Source organism: Microcaecilia unicolor, chromosome 1 (assembly GCF_901765095.1).
Source record: "Microcaecilia unicolor chromosome 1, aMicUni1.1, whole genome shotgun sequence".
Lineage (NCBI taxonomy): Eukaryota > Metazoa > Chordata > Amphibia > Gymnophiona > Siphonopidae > Microcaecilia > Microcaecilia unicolor.
This window is the reverse complement of record NC_044031.1, coordinates 427,372,969-427,389,682: the sequence shown is the minus strand read 5'-3', so window position 1 is coordinate 427,389,682 and position 16,714 is coordinate 427,372,969. Positions and strand designations below refer to the sequence as shown.

Below are 16,714 nucleotides of genomic sequence, written 5' to 3'. Positions count from 1 at the left end.
GGCCCACCTGTGGCTACGCCACTGTATGAATATGTGGGGTGGGAGGAAAATCAGAATTACTGGAAAGGGGATTAAAAAGACAAGATTTTACAGACAGATACTGAGATGGGTAGGGGACCACAGAGTAAATTCCAGGCCTATGAGCCCATGACTCTAGTAAGGCCCACAGTTAACCTTCACCCCAGGTTTGACCCTAACTAGTCCACTTGGAGAAAAGTCATCTTCACTTGGATGGATCCAAATCAATCATCTCATAAGCCAGTGTTCCCAAACCTGGTCCTGGAGGCACCCCAGCCAGTCAGGTTTTTAGGATATCCACAATGGATATTCATGAGAGAGATCTGCATGCACTGTCTCCATGTAAATCTCTCTCATGAATATTCACTGTGGATATCTTGAAAACCTGACTGGCTGCGGTGCCTCCAGGATCAGGTTTGGGAACCACTGACATAAGCACTTTACTGCTAAGTGTTCAAATCAAAAGCACTGAAAATCCCATTCACACAGACCATTGTCAGGAAGTTTCATTCACAGATTATTTCAGAACTCCTAAATAATCATAGTAAATAACAAGATGATGAACCTATGTGATGAAATAAACATCCAAGCAACCCCATCCACACCACCACCACCACACAAATTTAATATGCATGCCATTTATTTGTTGAACATTAAAATATAATAGTAGCAACAGTTTTGACAGGGAAGGCTCTGTTTTATTACCTGCTGCACCAGGACCAGATCAAAGTCAACAGTGTGAAGGAGCTCAGCTTTATCTATCAACTAGATGAATCCTGGGAAGTTACAAGAGTCACTTTCTAGCTGAGACTGCAGGTTTTACACTTTGTCCTTACCTGATCTGCTCATTCATGCTCACACTACTGGTTGATGCCATTCAGCTCAGACTGCAGGAAGGAGAAAATGGCCGTGTCATGGAATTCTATAGAGAGCTCCTGGAAAGAAAGGTGTAAGTCAGCCTAGACCTTTGTAGGCAGACTGACCAAAAGTAGTTGTACTGCCAATCCGAATATAAATGTACTCAAGAGCAATAAAATAAAAATAACACAATTATTAAAAAACATAAAGGACAGTATGTGTTTAACAACACTAAAAGAGTGAAATATATGAAATTTTTCGTCAACTACAAGATGTTTGTATTGTGATGATGGAACAATGTTGTCATTAATGCTGACCACTGCAGATAGGTCAGATTTTTCACACAGTCTGATGTTCCAATAACTGGAGTACTGGACTTGAACTCCACCATGTAGATTATAAGTTTGTTTTCTATGAATCAATCACAGCTTCCAAATAATGAACTCATGGGCAGATGCGTTTCAACTAAAGCTTAAGGCAGAAAAGACACAATGCCTTATCCTTTCATCGCAATATAACAAGCATAAACCTACTACTATAAGTACCCTAAACCATACTCTCCCTATTTCAAATACCTTGAAACTCCTGGGAGTCACAACTGATAGAAATCTCACACTAGAAAGCCATGCGAAAAATGTAACAAAGAAAATGTTCCATGCAATGTGGAAACTCAAAAGAGTTAAACCTTTCTTCCCAAGGGAGATATTCCATAACCTGGTGCAATCATTGGTGCTGAGCCACTTAGACTACTGCAATTCCATCTACACCGGATGCAAAGCACAAATCATTAAGAAACTTCAAACTGCCCAAAATACGGCAGCCAGACTCATATTTGGAAAAGCGAAATACGAAAGCGCAAAACTCCTCAGAGAAAAACTACATTGGCTCCCATTAAAAGATTGAATTGTATTCAAAACCTGCACCCTGGTTCACAAAATTATTCATGGAGAGGCCCCATTATACATGTCAGACCTCATAGCCTTACCAGCAAGGAACACAAAAAGATCATCACGCACTCTCTTGAACCTCCATTACCCCAGTTGCAAAGGACTCAAATATAAATCAATTCATGCTTCTAGCTTCTCCTACATTAGCACGCAACTGTGGAATGCACTACCAACTGCCATAAAAACTATGAACGTTTTGACAGACTTCCGCAAACTACTAAAGACTAAATTGTTCAAAGAGACGTACCTAAAAGATCCCTCATAATGACCATACATCAAAACCTTACCAATTCAAGTTAACATTAAACTCTTTTTATTGGTTTACTTACTCACATGAATACTGCTGAATGTTTTTTTACATCTACTCTGATCCTTAATGTCTGAAGTGAACTGTAGAAATACTTCTTATAACTTATCCTATATTTCCTGTACTTAATGTTACCAAAAGAAAAAAGCAACACTGGGCCTTCAAGACTAGGACAACAGGAGTACTTTATTAGCCAAAGACCCGACACGGGCCGTGTTTCGGCGCCAACAAGGCGCCTGCCTCAGGGGTCAAATTGTGAATATAGTAACATACAGATGTCGAGGCGCAGATGCCTTAAGGACAATCAAGATAACTTGAATAGATTTCGCTATAGCGTGAAAGAACACCGAAGGTGCTGGCTCCAGCAAAGAGCCTTCTCCTGTGTAATCCGAATTACACAGGAGAAGGCTCTTTGCTGGAGCCAGCGTCTTCGGCATTCTTTCACGCTATAGCAAAATCTATTCAAGTTATCTTGATTGTCCTTAAGGCATCTGCGCCTCGACATCTGTACGTTACTATATTCACAATTTGACACCTGAGGCAGGCGCCTTGTTGGCGCCGAAACACGGCCCGTGTCGGGTCTTTGGCTAATAAAGTACTCCTGTTGTCCTAGTTTTGAAGGCCCAGTGTTGCTTTTTTCTTTTGGTTTCTCTGACTGTATACTGTATTACCCTCTCTGTCTGTACTGTACTTAATGTTACAATACTCTGTATTTCTCACTCTGGAATGGTGATCGCCATTACGGCATAATGTAAGCCACAGTGAGCCTGCAAATAGGTGGGAAAATGTGGGATACAAATGCTGCAAATAAATAAATAATAAAAATGATGGCTGTTAAGAATCCAGAAGGTGCAGTTGTTTCAGATGCAAGTTTAGAAGAAATTTCTGGTATATGTAGTCCTGTTATAGCATCCTCTCAAATGAACATACCGTTCTAACAAATCATTCCTATTCAATTCTTCCCTGAAGCAACGGTTGCTTTTGTTATTTTTCTTGGGGCTGCAAGTATCATCAATAAATGTATGTTCTGGTACAGTAGGGAAAATGCTTAGAACGGCTCCTGCCTTAAATGGTTTGTAATAGGTTTCTCCAAAATTAATGCTTTTTGATTCCCCTGCATAGTGTTACTGTCAATTTAATCTTCTTTAAAATCACACAGCTGAAAGTGAAATGAACATATTTTTGAACTTTTCATAGAAAACGAGTTTTTCTAGGATTAGCCTATATCCATTTATCTAACAAATCTCTACTTTTGAATGAAAAAGCATGAAAATTGATCTTTGTGTCAGCTTGTTTTGTGTCACAAGTACAGTCATAGCCGCTTTTACATCCAAATGCAGAACACTTATTTGGCATTTTATTAACTCCAATCTATTTCAGAAATAAAAATATTTTTGCAAATTACTAATACACTTGGAAATCTTATTGTAAGTAGGGTGAATAAATTTAAAAGAGGAGCTCACCTGGGGCAGAGGTGACGGTTCCAGCACTATCTGGGGTTCTGTTGTTGTAGGCTACTGGATATTTTTTTGTGTGTGTGTGTGGGGGGGGGGGGGGGGGGGGGGAGGGGAGGGCTGGCTAGTGTGGCTGCAGAGTTCAGGAGCTCTGGTGAGCAGTTCCTGGCTGGAGGGAGTTGTGATGATCCAGAAGCCCTGGTAATGCTGGAAGCAACATCAAGGACTGTCAATGGCAGTCATGAGGTGGAGTTAAATACACCCGTGAAGCAGTGGCGTAGCCCACTTTGGGCTCAGGCCTACCCAGTAGCAGCATACCTATGATGTGGCTGGCAGAGATCCCCAAGTCCCACCAGCCGAAAACTTCCAACAACTGTCCTTCCTGCATACCTTGTAAATAGCAGATCTTCGCCTACAGTGAGCAGCGACTGATACATACTGCTCGCACTGGCCCCACAGCCTTCCCTCTGATGTATTCCCACCTATGCGGAAACAGGAAGCTGCATCAGAGGGGGAAGGCTGTGGGGTCAACATGAGCAGTGTGTATTAGTTGCTGCTTGCTGCTGGTGAAAATCTGCTATTTAAAAGATATGCAGGGGAGGGGGGATGTTTGAGAGACCATATGGCATGCAGGCGAGAGAGGGAGAGACCAAATCACTTGTGGGACAAGGTGGAGTTCTTCTAGCCACCCATCTTGGGCCCTGGCCCACCCAAAATTGGGTGTCTGGCTACGCCCCTGCCATGAAGATGGAAGTGTTGCAGTTGCAGCACTCTGGATCTGGTTAAGGCATGAACCCACAGTGGGGAGCATGGGAGAGGAGGCCTGGGACACCCCAACATTTTTGGTGCTTTGAGCTGAGCATGTGGGTGATGCTGCATGCATATATGTGTTTTTTATTTTAGATCATTTTTATTGGTGATAGTATCACTTATACAACTGTTCAAATAGAAACAAACAGAACACACAACATGTCAACAATGCTACCAATATCACCTATCAGTTTTACATTTTATCCCCTCCACCTCCCACCCCATCCCTTCCCGCATCCAACACTCACCCACAATAAAGTTGGAGGGTCGTGCACATTGTTGCAGCAACCAAAGAAATAAACCCCTCCACATAACCCACCACAAAGGGCCTTGACTCTTATGGCCCCTTGTTCGATACTTCTACCTCTAACAGGGATCATCTTTGTCATCTTCAATTTTGGCATTGCGTCAATTTGGACTCACTCATGGTTGTCAATGACAGAGCAATTGCATCCAATATAGAACAATACCTCGTAGTCGTACAACAGTAAACAGTTATCCATTACAGGATGGTCTGCACCCTCTAAACACAAGTACAAAACCCCCCAGCAATTCCAATTTCTAAAACACAAACCTAACCCTCTCCCATCTAATCCCACCCTATACACTCCCCCCAACCCCTCTCTCTCCCCCCCCCCCCCCGGGGAATCACCATGGTGTACCAATCAGCAATTCAAAATCCTGCTGCGCGCCACTGGGGTCAAAGAATCCCAGAAAGGTGCCCACCGTCTACAGAAGGCATCACCTTTAGGTGAGGCTAGGTCCCCCACCCCCCCTACACTCCAGTGCACACAAAGAAATCATCCTAGACCTCCACTGCTGGAGAGTTGGGGGCTCTGCTACTATCCATTGGTGAAGTATAACTTTCTTGCCCATAAGGGTCGCTCTCTTTAGGAAGGGTTTAAGCCCCACTGCTCCAGGCGTCAGCAGCTTAAAGAGATCAAATAACTGAGAGGCATGGGGCTTCCAATTCACTCCCCAAATAACCGACACATGCCTAGCCACCCGCCTCCAAAAATCCAGGACACACGGGCACTGCCAAAACATGTGCCCAAGGCCCGCCGGGGAGCGAGCACACTTCGCACAAGTGTCATCTGTCCGCATTGCCGCCCTCATCGCCCTATGCGGGGAAAAATACATGCGCATTACAAATTTGTAAAGAGTTTCTCTCAGCGTCACATTCTCTGTCACCCTGGGAATATTCAACACATAAGTCTTTAGTTGTTCCCCCCGAAGTGTCAGGGTTAACTCATTATTCCAATGGGTTGCTAATTTTTCATAATCTACCTCACCCAGCTGCTCTCTCAAACGCGAATGATAATACTTTAGGGGGACTGCCGATTGTGCATCTAGGACAAACACCTCCAAGAACCTCTCCCACACTGCTAATTTCAGGGAGTCGGGGGGGGAGTGACCGAACATAATGGCAGAGCTGATACCAAGCAAAAAAGTCTCCCACCCCCCTTCCAAATTCCAACCGCCAGGCTCCCAACGTCTTCTTTTCGCCATCTTCTGAATACAACTGATGCAAATAATGAGCCCCTCTGGCTCTCCAAGCCGCAAATTGAGCTGAACTCGAGCCCGGTGGGAAATCAGGGTTACCCTGTAACGACAACAAGGGTGAGAACCTCGACGAGAGTCCAAAAAGGCGGCACACCCACCTCCAGGCCCGTCGCAATGGTAATAACAAAACTGCATAAGGCTCGGGTATCTTATACTCACACGGCCGGGCATGTAACCACGCACTAAAATGTATCGGTTGCAATAGCCGCCGTTCTTCCCCCGAAAGGGTAAAGTGATTCGTACCTCTGAGCCAGTCAGATATGTGCCTCATGTTCCCCGCAACAGACAACAACTTAACATTTAATAAGCCCCAGCCCCCCTGGCCCCTAGGACGATAAAGCTGCGCTGCCGCCATCCGTGACCGCTTCCCCTGCCAGATACAACGCGCCACCAATCGAGTCACTAGTCTTTCATCCTTCCTACTGAGCAATATAGGCACCGTTTGCAGGATATATGTCCACTTGGGCACCAACACCATATTATACAGTGCCACTCTACCCAGGCCTGACAACGGCAGCGATTGCCACACCCCAAGAGAGGCCCTCGTACTGACTCACAGAGGCTCGACATTCAGCTCATAGAGCTGAGTCAGATCTCTTGGTATCCACACCCCCAAGTACTTTAATGGACCCGACGTCCAAGACAATGGAAATTCTCCCTCCCACCGGGTCCGTATATGGTCCTGCACCGGGAATGCTGCTGATTTTTGTAGGTTAAGGGTAAAGCCAGAGAAATAACTAAACTCTTCAATTTCACCAAGAAGGGCCGAGATCGACTGCCTGGGCTGCGTCAAGGTCACCAAAATATCATCTGCAAACGCTAGTGTTTTCAGTGAGAATGTTGAGAAATTCACCCCTGCAACGTCCACATTGCTCTGTATATAGCGCAATAAAGGCTCCAGGTATAAAAGAAACAATAAAGGAGATAGGGGGCATCCCTGCCTAGTACCACAGGACACTTCAAAAGGGGCTGTGCATGTTCCATTTACCACCAAAGACCCTCTTGGCTTTTCATAAAGCACCTCCACTGCCTTTCGAAACCATCCAGTAATCCCGATATGGTCAAGCACCGCAAACAGATAGCTCCAACGCACTTTGTCAAAAGCCTTTTCGGCATCTAGACTGACCAGAAGCAAAGGCTCATTAACAACATGGCTCCGCGCGATAGCCAGACACACCTTCCTCACATTCACTGAAGAGTGTCGTCCCCTGACAAACCCCACCTGTCCTTCTCCAATCAGCGATGGCATGTGTAGCGCTAGCCTATCTGCTAAGACTCTGGCCAGGATCTTCAGATCAACGTTTATCAGGGAGATCGGCCTGTAAGAGCCAGGGAGGTCCGCCGGTTTGCCTGGCTTAGGAATCAGAGAGATCAAAGCGTCGTTCGAAAACCTAGGGAATGAACTCTGTTGCAGCGAAGCTTCAAAAAAATCGAGTAGCGGGGCAGCAATTTGTGGAAACATACACTGGTAAAACTCAGCCGAGTATCCGTCTGGCCCAGGCGCTGTGCCTCTCTTTAGCGTCTTAACCACTCGCTGAATCTCATTTCCCCTTAAAGGCGCATTCAATTGGGCAATAACCGAAGCCGAAAGACGGGGAATTCCCGAATTCTCTAGATAGTCACTCATGGAAGGCCCCTCCTGAGGGTCCGGCGACGCATACAAAGCCGCGTAATAGTCATAAAACAGCTGCGCTATCTTTGAAGTCTGAGTTTCCCTCTGTCCATTAGGGCCCGTTAGTGATGACACAAAACGATTACCCCCCCCAGGTTTTGACAAGCCGCGCTAACAGCCTACCCGATTTATTCCCAAACCGATGGAATCGAAAAGAACGGTAAAACAGGTGTTTTTTAGTACGTTCATGGATTAGGGCGTTTAGAGCCACCAAGGCCGATAGCATCTGCTCTCGAGTCTGCGCCGTGGGGGTTGCCATATGTACCCGTTTGGCCTCCTGATATACCCTCTCCAACCGGACCAATCCCTGCGAGAGACGCCTGGATCGCGCGCACATGTATGCTATAATGTCCCCGCGTAACACAGCCTTAGCCGTTTCCCAGTATAATCTCGCATCCGAAGTATGGCAGGCATTCGCCTCCGCAAACAAAGACCATTTTTTCTGGAGATAATCCTTAAAATTCTCATCCTCCACTAAGTAGGAGGGGAATCGCCACAACCGTCGTCGCAACCGCGCCTCTCCAAGGTCCATGTCCACCCAGATGAGTGTGTGATCCGAAATCTCCATCGGGCCAATCTCCGACTGTACTACCTGCGAGAAAAGAGGGGCAGACACCAAGATATAATCCAGTCTGGACCAAGTGCCGTGCGCCCGTGACAAATGCGTGTAATCACGCGTGTTGGGGTTGCACAACCGCCACGGGTCCACCAAGTTCAAGGCTTGACATAAATAAGGCAGGCCCTTCCCTCCTCCCATTACCGTCCCCACATTTGGGCCTGAGCGATCCTGTTGCACATCCAGTACCTGATTGAAGTCTCCCACTACCACCCAAGGCACCTCTGCGTGCTGTATTCCTAGGCGTACTAGGTGTTGGAAGAACGAGTGATCGTACACATTAGGGCCATAAACATTTAAAAGATAAAAATCTTGCCCCATAACGTTCATCCGCAACAGAATGTAACGTCCATTCTTATCACTTTCCACCACTTGGGCGTGGCATTGCAGGCTCTTATGTATCAACACAGCCACCCCCCCCCCTTTTTGCCCTTAGCTGATGCAAAGAAGCAGTCCCCCACCCAACGCTGTTTTAACTTTGAATGCTCTAAATCAGAGAGTTTGGTCTCCTGTAAACAAGCCAGGGAGACATTGTGACGCTGGAGAGTAGTCAGTATTTTTGTACGTTTAATAGGGGAGGTGATGCCACACACATTCCAAGAAATTAATCGTGGCACCGGTAACTTAGCCAGGGTCCCTATTCATCGCTTTAATCAAGGCCCATTCCCTTATAGGGTCGGAAACTCCCAGGCGCCCAGCCTTCGCCCAGAAGTCCGCAACCCCAGGACACTCCCAGGAGACCACTCCTACCCCAGCAGCACACTCATCAGCAGTCCATCCCACATTGGACACCATGGGATTCCCTGTACCTAACCCCCCTCCCCCCCTCACAACCCCCCACCCTCCCTCCCCTTCCCCACCAACTCCCAGTTCCATTCTTCTCCATGCCACCATAGAGAAGCCTGTCTGTCGATCACATAATAACACCTAGAGAAGTCCCATCCTCTCTTATAGTTCTACCCCACACGCATTCCTAAAAATGCCTAAGTCCTATCAGTTATTCACCCGCACTCTCGCTCCTCACCTAACACTCCCCACTCCTATTACCTTACTCATACCTTAACAAGTCCTAGGCACTATCCCACCGCTCACCCTCCCATCTTCCATACTATGGCTCTTCATCCCCACTGATTGACGCCCCTCCACAAGCCACCCACCACAATTCTAGAACCGTATTGCACAACCAAACATTAACAGTTACATGCTTTAATTCCCAGATTCCTCTTTAAACATTTTCAAAAACCTTAAACAACAAAGGGGATGAATGTTTAATAGGGGGAAACATGCTCTTCTACCCCATAAGTTTAAAATCAACTGAGGATGGGCGAGGATGAAAAGGCAAAGACCCAAAGGGCTTAAGCTGTCTCTTGCTCTTGCTTACTTTCCACTATCCCACACCCCCGCCCGCTCCCACACCCCAAACAATCCAGTCTTAGAAACCATGGTGTAACAAAATGAAAAGGAACACCTGAACAGGCATGGTTTCAGTCTTATCTAGCCAAACATCCAACCCCTTTACCACCAGCTCTTCAGGGATAACTTGTTCCTCCGCGATCTCCCGCCACTGTCCCGGCCTCACCCAGCTTGATCATCTGCCGCGTGCTGCACAGGGACTCCATTTAGCCAGGCCATCGCACTCCCTGGTGTATCATGAGTGCGCCACTGACCATTATGCCACACTTTTAACACTGCAGGATAGCGGACTTGAAATTTATATTTCCTCTCGATCAAGCGAGAACAGACTTCAGAGTACTGGCGGCGCTTTGCCGCCAGCGTTGCAGAATAATCTTGATATACCCGCACTTGCACTCCCTCATAGGTAACCTCTTCCTTGTGTTGCCGGTAGTATTGGAGGAGTGCATCTTTCTGGGCCGAGTTGAGGAACTTGACAATCACTACTCTAGGACGTCCTTCGCCGGCACGAGCAGCTCCCAGGCGATGCGCACGCTCAAGTTTCACCGGGTCCAGCTCTTCGTCCCGCACAACCATCGGGCTCATCCAGCATTCCAAAACCCGACGCAGAGTTCTTTCGGGCACTGCTTCAGGTATGCCCAATATTCGAAGGTTATCCCGGCGGGACCCGTTTTCAAGATCCTCTAACTTGGTTTGTTGTTCCGCCACCAGCTCCCGCAAGCGCGTCAGCTCCACACCATTTCCCTGGGCGCCATCCTCCAAATCAGACACGCGGCACTCCAATTCGCCTGTTCTCCGGGTTAATTCGGCCGTAATTTGTGAGATCCCTGCCAACTGCTCCGACAGCTGTTGCAGTCGCAGTTCCAAGGCAAGCACTACCGCCTTGGTAAGTTCCGTGATAGCAGCCTCCGTGCAAGTAAGCTGCGGGGCCTGTCCTTGTTCCGCCATTTTGTCTTCGGCGGCCCTGGAGCGTTCTGACCCTTTTTTTGCTGATTTTGCAGCCATCCTGTTATATGAAGTAAGATATTTGTCCATAAGACCCACCACTGCTCTCACGAGTCAAATTGCAGGTTAAGTGGGGGTTTTCAATTGCGATGTCAAAGGATGAGGATTAGGACCCTCGAGCAGGAGGCAAAACACGTCTGTCTCCTCTCACTGCATCACGTGATCTCATGCATATATGTGTTTAATCGTGCACAATTGGTAGGGAGCTAGGCTGCAAGGAGGTGTGGCCTAGTGACAGAGGCTGTAGTGAGGTATCAGAGGGCTAGAAGGACCTCCGGAGATGCCAAGGAAACCAACTGCTGCAGTCCAGACTCTTACAAGGTATGAGGGGCAGCAGTGGCCTTACAAATGAAATAATTCCTGGTCCCAAAAGATGGCACACTGCTGTCTGCACACAAATGGAGCAGTGGGTGCAATCCTACTAGGAAAGAATGGGGACAGCAGTGTGGCTGCAAGGGGGCTACAGAGGCATAAAGCTTCCCCTCTTTCCCACACTCTCCTTTGTCTCTCTCTCTCTCTTCAATACATATCTTCCTGTTCATTTTTTCTTGGTTTGATTATAACTTTTCTCTTCCAATTTCCTCTCTTTATTGTGTTGTAAACCACCTAGCAGCACCTCATGCAACTTGGCGGTATATCAAGACTAATTACATTAAAAAGAAAGGTGGTCTTGGATGAAGGAGGTGTATATGCACTGAGGACCCTGGCAAGGTGGTTCTGTTGGGGGAAGTAAAGTGGAATAGTGATACTGGGAACTCACAGCTGACTCTGGCTGCTGCAGGTAGGAGCGAAAAAGCTGAAAAATTCTACATGGACAAGAGTTGGCAGTTGGGAGGGATTGATTGAAGAAAAAGGTTGTGCGTAGATGTTGCATGCTGTTAAGTATACGAGTTTGAGACACTATTACTGTAGAATTTTCAAAATTAGATGAACTAAGTGAGAGTGCTGAAAGGAAAAATGTGAATAAAATTTCTTGAGCAAGTTAAGAAATTTGGAAAGTGTGTGATTCTGTAAAATTAAGTGAGCCAACATGAACATAAAGGATTTGGATGTTTGCTTGTGCTGAGGAAAAGAAACTCATTGCCTTCATGTGATATGTCAAAAAATATTTTTGGCAAAGAAACTGCTTTAGATGGCATTCTTTTAATGGTCAAAGCTCTCACTTCATTAACTTGTTCTGGAAATATATTACTGACTGAAAAGTCAGATAGAAAAGCTAGGTTAAGATGAATCAATTCCTGTAAAAAAATAAAACTATATATATATATATGTAAAATCTGTGTTGGTGAGGATTTCAGAAAGCTAGATCCTCGCACCTGTTACGATGTTAAGACTGGAAGCAAACTAATGAGCCTACTAAGGTATAGATAGTGAGCATGTGCTAGTTAACCTTTCTTTCAAGGTGCTCTCTATAGAATTCCATGGCCGTGTTTACATAAAATCCAAAAATAACAAAGAATAAAGTAAGAGGGACAGAACATAAAGAGGTAGGGGAGAAAGAACAAACAAGGTAGAAATAACCTGCCAGCATCTGAGTCAGAGACAAGAATGATCTTTACCTTTCTCTCCATCTAGTTTATTATTATAGCACTAAGTGGCTCATCAAAGCCGATCAGTAGTTGGAAGGTACACAAGAAATGAAATACAGGGAAAAGATCAGCTTTCTAAAATGCACTGTAGGTATTTTAAGAACAGACTGCGCTAACTAACCCTCTCTTTCTGTAGCTGAGAAGTGCACAGAATGCAAGAGTTTAGGTAGTAGGCTAGCTGTTCTGATTTTCTGCCATGTCACCAAACTGGAAAACAAAGTTACTCACTTGTAGCACAAAAGCAGGAAGAATATCTTCTGACAGACCCTGGCACAGCAATCTTCTAGAATAGTTTTGGTCTACTGTGCATGCACATGTCTTCCTGCTTGTCACCGTCACATGGGACCAGATGGTTGGGGCAATGTAGATATTCATTCTGCTATCCTCGGAGAACACTTGCTACAAGTAACTCCACTTTCTCCAAGGAGAAGAAGAATTTAATATCCACTCTGATGGAAATCCATAGCTACCAGGCTGTCTTAAAAGAAAAGACGAATACAACTAGGATCTACAATGAGCAAGATCTATAATGCACGCAGATAACCATAACATACTTTTTTTTTTTGTAATAGCCTGGAACAGAAATAAAATGGGCTTAGGAGGATGAAGTTGGATTCTGTAGAATTGCCAAGTCAGGAATCTTGATCTAAACAGTAGTGAGATGTGAACGTGTGGACTGAAGTTCAGGTTGCAGCTCTGCAGATCTCCACTATGGAGGCTGACCTCAAGTGGGCCATCGATGCAGTCATGGCTCTGATAGTGTGAGCCGAAACATGACCCTCTAGAGTCAGCCCAGGCTGGGAATTAGTAAAAGGAAATGCAGTCTGCTAGCCAATTCAAAAAGAGTGTGCTTACTGATTGCAGCCCTCATCCTATTAGAGTCAAGAGAAAAAAAAGTTGGGTGGATTTTGGTCCATTCCAGACTGAAGGGCAAGGTTCTTTTCAAGTCCAGAGTGTGTAGTGTGCTTTCACCTTGATGGGCATGTCATGTGGCTTTTGCTAAAAATGGTGGCAGAACACTACCTTAAAAAAGAATTTAGTATGTTGCCCAAAACCACTCTGTTGTAAAATTTAGTATAAGGTAGATCAGCTACTAAGGCCTGTAGCTCACTGACTGTGAGCTGAAGAGACTACCACAAAAAAATAAAATCTTCCATGTCAGGTGCTTCAGATGAAAGGTATCAAATGGCTCAAAGTGAACTTTCATCAGCTGAGATACCAGGAAACTGTGTGTGTGTGTGTGTGTGGGGGGGGGGGGGGGCCTTAATAGGAGGCTTCAATAGAAACAAGCTCCTCATGAAGTGAACTAAAGGCTGAGCAGAGATGGGCTTATCCTCTATACGGTGACAAGCTCCAATTCCACTGAAATGAACCCTTACCGAGTGAATCTTGAACAAGGGTTCTCAACCCAGTCCTTGGAACACACCTAACCAGTGTGTTTTCAGGATATCCACAAGAAATATGCACAAAATATATTTGCATAAAATGGAGGTAGTGAAAATCTATGCATATTGTGGGTAGCCTGAAAACCTGACTGACTAGGTGTGTCACAAGGATTGGATTGAGAACCCCTGGTCTTGAGACACGAGTCTAACAGGTGTAGGGGGTATTCAAGCAATTTTTGTGTAGGACAGGAAAAGGGGACTGGGGACTTGCCCTTACACCAGACAGCAAACCTGTCCCAGAGGCAAGACAGCAAGTAGACATGAGTCAGTGCTTTCCCCAACACTATTCAATCTGTTGTTAGTTCCTATTCTTAGGCCGATAATTTTTTTTTTTTTTTAGTTTATTACAGATTTGAATTCAGTTGATTTACAGCCATTCCAAACTTGTTTAGATCAGGTGGCAGATTGGTTAAAGGATCATCATTTACTTTTGATTTGAACACTGAAAAGACTGTAGTCTGTTAGGTTACTGGGTCATTGTCTCCACCAAATATTATTCCATTCCTGTTTGGTAGGCATATTGTTCCTGTTCCATCATTCCATTATCGCAGAGTACTTCTGGATTCTCCCCGTCTTTTGGTCCTCAAATTTCACAGGTTGTTAAAACAGATTTTCTTTCCCTTCGTAAATTGAGGTAAATTCACAATCTATTGGACTTTGATGCACTCTGTTCACTATTTCATGCCTTCCTTCATTCCAGATATGATTACTGTAATATCATCTATGCTGGGATTATTAAACATAATCTCATAACACGGCAGCATGTACATTGTGTCGAGTATCTCGCTTTGATTATGCTTCAGCTCTCCTCCGACAGCTTCATTGGTTACCCATTGATTTCAGGGTTAAATTTAAAATCCTAACCTTTAGTCCATAAAGTTCTGCATAGTGGTTTCCCTGCTTATCTTGCTTCCCTGTAATCCCTTATACTCCCTCTCACACTTTACGTTCGTTAAGTAATAATAGGTTAGTTCTGCCACACCACTTTAAAGCCAGATGGGAAGCCACTAGATCTAGTGCATTTTACTTTATTTCACCAGCATTATGGAATTTACTGCTGCAACATCTTCAGCTGGAAAAAAGGAATGCGCCTTTCCTTGCATTATTAAAAACTCACCTTTTTCAACAGGCTTTTTTTTGCCACAGACTTGGGTAACTCTGCAATGGGAGACCAGGGTTGAAAGACAGTAGTTGTGTAAATTAAAATTATTGATTTTATTTTCTTGGTATAAGTTCTTTACTCTGTATGTATGTTCTTTGACTATCCTTCTTGTATGTTGTATAGTTTGAATGGTTTGGGTAGTTAGCTCTTTCCTATCTACAACTGGAATTCTTGTTTTTATTGTAAACCACTTTAATTTGTGTGCAACGATACGGTATAGCAAATTTAATAAACGATACATCCTGTTTGTCCTCAGAGAATCTTTTTGATCTATGGCAAATTGATTTATCTTCCCTATTGCAGCCAGGATGAATGATGGAGTCCACCACTAGCCCTGACCCTATACTGTTTATTGAAAAATCTCTGAGTTCTGCAGTGTGAACAATTTTTGCTTGCTGCATATCTAGATTCTTAGTGAGGAAGTGACAGCAGCAAGGAGCCCTCAACAACTGAAGGGCACCTTTTACTCTGCTTAAAAGCTCTGCCTGCCCTATACAACTTGTACAGATAGATTATGATCCCTCCACACACTGCTCCATTCCACAAATATATGCCTTACATCACAGATCCCACATGATTGCCCACCCTTCAAGCACTGTACCCAATCAAACACATGAATATTGGACAGGACAAGCCTACTTCCAGATTATACTTATATCCTAATTTTCTAAAAGCTAAATATAGGGAACAGTAGCATAAAAGCAAATTACAAAAAAATAACACGTTTAAAGTAGTGCTTCCCAACCACTGTACTGTAGCTCCAAGGATGTATCCCCACCCAGGCCCAAAAGTCGGGGGGGGGGGGGGGCTTCTCAAAGACAGGCTTTGTGTAGCAGCCTGTACATTCCAGTAGTTGTGTTTTTCACGAACGTGATAAATCTATTTATAAACTGGGCTGAAAACATTTGTAATAGTTTGTGTTATAAGCTTTGTTTTCAGTTATCATGGAATTTTGGTGACTTATATGAAAATGGCTGATTGCTATTTATATTGCTCTCTGTGTAATTTCAATAAAAATGATTTAAATATAAACTGGGCTGAAACGCTGACATTTACCATTTATTAATGCTCATGTCAATACCCTATAACACTAACTAACTTGATGTTATACCATGCTTGTCCATCACGCTCCGCTGGTCGACTGTTTTATCTTGGGGTCCATTTTGATAGTGCCCTTTCTCTTCCCAAATGTCCTCTACCGTTGAAAGTTGTTGTTCTTTTTTCACCTCATACGCTTACCTTAGTGACAAGAGCTGTGCTACTCTTCTTTATGCATTGGTCGCATCTAGACTTTACTATTGCAACATCATCTATGCAGGTCTCCTGATTATTGCCCTTAAGAAATTACAAATGGTTGAAAATACCATTGTGCACATTCTTTCCCATGCTAGACGATTTGATCATGTCTCTCCCCACCCCCCTTATAAAACAACATCACTGGCTACCTATTTCGTCTCAAATTGCTCATAAAATTCTATTACCTACAGCTACAAGGCACTTTGCATGGGCTCCCCTCCTTAGCTTGCTAATCTGATCACCCCTTACTGCCCCTCACTGGTCCTTCAGTCTGCTTTTGATTCTCTTCTGTCCCTTCAGTTTTTTGGATGAGACTAGACTCTACCCGACACGCAGCCTTTTTTTTGTCTTGCTCCTTCTTTGTGGAATTCCCTTCCTGCAAATCTGAGATCGGAGTTGCCTTATCCCTGCTTCCGTTGCCTTCTCAAGGGTAATCTATTCTCTTCAGTGTTTAATGAGCCCTTGAGGGGGTGCCTGGGTTTAGCAGGTTGCTATGTTTACCTGCCTTTCCCTAGTCCCCCCCTTTTTATATCTCACCTCCTTTTTCTTTTCTTCTCAC

At 44.7% G+C, this 16,714-nt stretch overlaps 1 protein-coding gene across 3 annotated transcripts in view; it reads right to left on the bottom strand.

Annotated features, from left to right (window-relative positions):
• Positions 1-16,714, bottom strand: part of LOC115475927 (glyoxylate/hydroxypyruvate reductase B-like) — a 95,572-nt gene that overhangs the window by 64,523 nt on the left and 14,335 nt on the right. For all 3 annotated transcript variants that reach the window (XR_003943122.1, XR_003943123.1, XM_030212006.1), the window contains exon 2: positions 855-953. The gene's annotated coding sequence lies outside the window, so the exon portion shown is untranslated. The remainder of the gene's footprint in view (positions 1-854; positions 954-16,714) is intronic.